This window comes from Cornus florida, unplaced genomic scaffold, assembly GCF_030987335.1.
Source record: "Cornus florida cultivar Cherokee Brave unplaced genomic scaffold, ASM3098733v1 CherokeeBrave_3.0.0_Hap2_Chr08, whole genome shotgun sequence".
NCBI lineage: Eukaryota > Viridiplantae > Streptophyta > Magnoliopsida > Cornales > Cornaceae > Cornus > Cornus florida.
This window is the reverse complement of record NW_026775578.1, coordinates 58,010,912-58,015,767: the sequence shown is the minus strand read 5'-3', so window position 1 is coordinate 58,015,767 and position 4,856 is coordinate 58,010,912. Positions and strand designations below refer to the sequence as shown.

The 4,856-nt window shown below is 36.9% G+C and overlaps 1 pseudogene; it reads right to left on the bottom strand.

The window, feature by feature from the left end:
• Nucleotides 1–3,215: 3,215 nt before the first annotated feature.
• LOC132272166 (small nucleolar RNA R71) lies at nucleotides 3,216–3,314 on the bottom strand (annotated as a pseudogene).
• Nucleotides 3,315–4,856: the final 1,542 nt, after the last annotated feature.

Genomic DNA, 4,856 nt, shown 5'->3' with positions numbered 1-4,856 from the left:
TTACCTCTAAGTTAATGGGACAAACAGTATAAAATTAATGCACTGGGGATGCTATTGATGAACGCTGAAAAGTGCGTATTTAAACCCCTTAAGCTTAGGCATTCTAGTACCTTTATCTATCTTACTTTACCGTTTTAGATTGATTTCGTATTATTTCAATTTTTAGGCACTTATCCCGAAAATAAGCTAACTCAGCCAAATAAGAGCAGAAATGAAGCAATTCTGGGATGAATCAAATAAAGGAGCTAAGTGGAAGCAAAAGGAAGAAAAATGTGGAAATCAATATCTTCGATCGATCTCAGATCAAAGTTCGATTGATCCAGCATGATCGATCTCAGCACTTCAAGATGGATCAGAGCCATAATGACATTTTCAGAGATCTCAAAAGTTCGATCTATCCAACATCATTCTTCGATCGATCGAACTACCTTGTCCTTATCCAAATGATTGATCTTATCGAGTTGTACCACCTTACCAACCACTTTTGTCATTTTCTCAAAAATATATTCAAAATATCTCAGATTTTTTTTTTATCCAAAAAGCACCGCCATTGAGGATCGATCCAACCTAAGTTTGATAGATCTCAGCCATGTTCAATCGATCCAAGTCCAAGGTTCGATCGATCGAACTTCCTCCAGTGCGAAAAAGTTAAATTTCCAGCTCACAAAAAGTTGTCCTTTATCCAATCATTGGGGAATATTTGTTGTACGACCCCAGCTTATTTTGGGTGTCATCTGACCTACCTATATAAGGATAAAGATTACTTTTTACATCATATCATATCATACCTTGTAGAACTCTTGGAGAGGAAGCTTAGAGGAGGAGAGGCTAGAGACACCATTGGAGACTCTTCATCAACCAAGGAGCAAATTTCTACCATGGAGTTAGCCTTTGAGGGTTGGAGAAGCACTACCATTGGGAGGCTAGACATCCTCTTGGGGCTAGAGTTAGCTCCAAGCATGCTTTCTACTTCTTGATTTTGTATATTATTTAGGGATTAGTGTTGTAATACATGTTTTGGCACTTATATATATATATATGGATTTTGTTTATTCAATGATTTATATGGTTTAATGCTTCCAATTGATCATTTCATTCTATCCATATGTCTATGTATGCTAGAATAGATATTCATGTGTTTGTCTCTATTTCTTGTGTTATTGATGCATGTCTATGTGTATTAATGCCATAGATCTAGAGATGATCAAAACATTGTGCTTAATGGAATACTCTTGTAATTTTCTAGATGGTTCATGCTCATTTCTTGATGGATTGTGCCTTTCCCTTAGCTTAATTAGTTTAATTTCATGTCATTAGTTTAATTGTAGTGTAGTGGTAGCATAGTTGTTAGATGGGAGGACAATCCATGCTTGTTGTTTGATGTTCCATACTTTTGAATGCAAGTAGCATATGTCTCTAACCTTATGGTGTATTTAGCTTGTGAGCTTAATGAAATGATTAATGACTTGCTAGATATATTGTGTTTTTCATATGCTATTTAGACAATATATACTTAATTGTTAGATATATTGTGCTTTTCACATGTTTCTTAGACAATATATACTTAATTGGTCACCCTTGCTAATTGAATCAACTAACACACACACACATCAATATTGCAACACACATTTCCCTCATTAGTCACTTGTTAAGGGTGTAGAAAAGTATTGTTTGGTGGTGACCTCTAAACCCCAAGATCTCTCTCTCTTACTTACTCTTTATTGCATTCAATTATTTAGTTTAATTTGCTCTCTAGTTTAATCAACCAACCAACTATTTGTTTGATCACTCGACCTACTAACCCTAATAGTGATTCCACAACCAAATTCGACTCCAATCCCTTGGGACGATCCCTACTCACCCTAACTATATTTTTAGTGAAGGTAGTAATGGCTTCTATAAATGTAAAACTTGGCCCCCGCCTTAATGCACACTTTCTAAGCTTGCTGTAGGACGGCGCCAACACCACTAGTTTTTGGCGCCGTTGCTGGGGATTAGGCAACGTCGTATTTGTGGAATTCATTAGGAATTAGTACTCTTTTGATCGTGTCTTTACTTTGTCTTTATTTTTCTTTTGATTACTTATTGTGTTTGTTCATCTTTGACAAGGAGCATTGAGCTAGGATCAAGCAAAGGTGCCACCAAGCAAAGGAGCTAAGCAAGCAAGGAAAAATGCTAAAAATTTAAAAGAAAAAAATTGCTAAGCTAAGCTTTAAATTTGGAGTTGAAGTGCTAAAGGACCTTTGTGAGCTTTTTCTTACTCAATCACTTAGTTAAATCGTCGGCCCGCGTGGAGGCTTGTTTTTAAATTCTTAGATAAATCGTGAGCCCGCGTGAAGGCATTTTAAATTGTTCTTTGCATCATTATTGTTAAAGCAAAGGAGTAAGGGTTAAGTTTTTATGGAGGAAGATTCATTGAATTGTTGTGAAGTCGAAGTGTTTGTTCATTCATTGTGTTTGTGTGTTTTTACATTGTGCATGCATGGTCGTAGATCACTAAGACCAACTCTTGTCCCTCTTGATTTGCATCTTGAATCCGTAGTTAGAAATCCTAGGCGAAGAGGAAGTTATAGTTCTACCCAATCCATTACATCAATGGAAAGCCATAATGAAGAGCATGTAGAGGACCTTGGTCACATAGATCAATAAGGTATCCTCCATCCAAATGTGCATCATGAGAACATATAAGCACCATTAGACATGCCTAGGGCATTCATTTACCAACCACAACAACAACAAGACCATGTTCCATTTGGAATGCTAAGGCCAATGTATGCTCCACAACCTCCTATCATTCAAGGAAATCAAAATCAAGGTGCCCATGTTGCACCTCAAATTGCTAATCCTCTACTTGCTTTAAGAGATCACTGTGTGCCTAATGAATACAATGCACCCATATGCATTCAATTGCCACCATTTAGAGCACATCACTATGAAATTAAGCCATAAAACATTCAAATGCTTCCTAACTATCATGGACTTCCAAGTGAAGAACCTTACAAGCATTTGGATGAGTTTCTAGAAGTATGTTCCACCGTAAAATATATGGACATGCCGGAAGAGATCTTAAGACTCAAACTTTTTCCATTCACCTTAAAAGACAAGGCAAAGTATTGGTTTAACAATCTTAGGCCTTTTTCAATCACTTCTTGGGCAGAAATGCAACAAGAATTCTTGAAGAAGTACTATCTGGTTTCTAAGACCAATGCCTTGAGAACCTCAATTCAGGAATTTTCATATGGGGATGGAGAAACGTTTCATGAGGCATGGGAACACTTTAATGAATTGCTTAAGAAATGTCCACATCATGACATGCCCAAATGGCAATTAGTTTAATATTTCTTTGAGAGCTTATTGAACAATTACAAAGGCATAGTTGATGCTTCCATGGGTGGCTCATACATTGATAGGCATGAGGATGACATGTGGCGTCTTTATGAGAACATGAGTGAAAATTCTTTACATAGAACATTATCATCCAAGAATGGTAGAAATTCACAAGGTAGGAAGAGTGTTGGCTTACATCAAGTCGACCATTCAAATGAAATAGCCGCCGAAATGAAGTCTTTATCTCAAAGGTTTGATCAATTTTTTATTAACTAAAACTCGGTGAACCAAGTATCTTCCTTCCCTAACCATTCTCATCGTGCATCAAATGAAACATGTATGACTTGTTCTAGTGTTCTTCATTCTACTTCTCATTGTCCTCACGGACAAGTGCAAAATGAACCTAATGAACAAGTCAATGCAGCTTTTGTGAACCAAGGGAACAATCCTTTTGGTACTCATTATAATCCAAGTTGGAGAAATCATCCGAATTTCTCTTGGAAAAATCAAGGAGAGGGCTCAAACCTTTCCCAAGGCGGTTTTCAAGGGAAGTACGTACATTCCACCTCCATTTTAAAACTAAGGATCCTAAGGTTATAGACCTTATCAATCACAAGGGAATCAATTTGCTAACTCTCATTTTCCTAACCAATCTTATTCCCAAGGAAATGCTAGAAGTCCCACCTTTGAAGAAAAAGTTTTGAATGCTTTGGGCACTCTTGAGACAAACACACAATTGTTTCATTCCCACTCTTAATCTATTGCGAAGCTAGAAACCCAAGTAAGGCAAATAGTAAGTACTCTTAATGCAAGAGAGAAGGGAAAGATGCCTATGAATGCCCCACCTAAGCAACAATGTGTTATGGAAATCCATTCCTCATTGGAAGGCCACACCATTGAGCATGTTAATGCGGTGACTACCTTGCGGAGTGGTAGGATTGTAGACAATCAAGTTGAAATGTCTAATGAAGAGTGTGAACCGGTGCAACCTTAAGTTGTCATCCGTCCCGTTTCACATCCCATTCCTCCTTCATTGCATATACATGATCTTGAGAATGAGAAAGCTTCAAAATGTGATTTGAAGAATGATTTTGAAAATGATTTGAAGAAAGAATTGCCGAAAAATGAGTTTGGACAGATTTTGTTGAAAAATGATTTGAAACAAAGTGATTTGAAAAATTCTTGTGTTGAAGAGTTTTCAAAAGGAAATGCTAAAAAAGTGTTTGAGCTAAAAGCTCCATTTCTGAATGCCTTAAAATGATCCATTTCAAAAGACAAGCAAAAAGCAAAAACCAATGAAATCATGAAAATGTTTAGGCAAGTGAAAGTTAATCTTCCACTTTTGGATGCAATCAAGCAAATTCCGGCTTATACCAAATTCTTAGAAGACTTGTGCACCCATAAGCGGAAGAACAAGAGCCAAGCACCAAGAAAAGTGGTTTTAACTGAGCAAGTGAGCTCAATTTTGTAGCAAAACACTTTACCAAAGTTTAAGGACCTCGGTTTACCTACTACTTGATAAGCGTCGA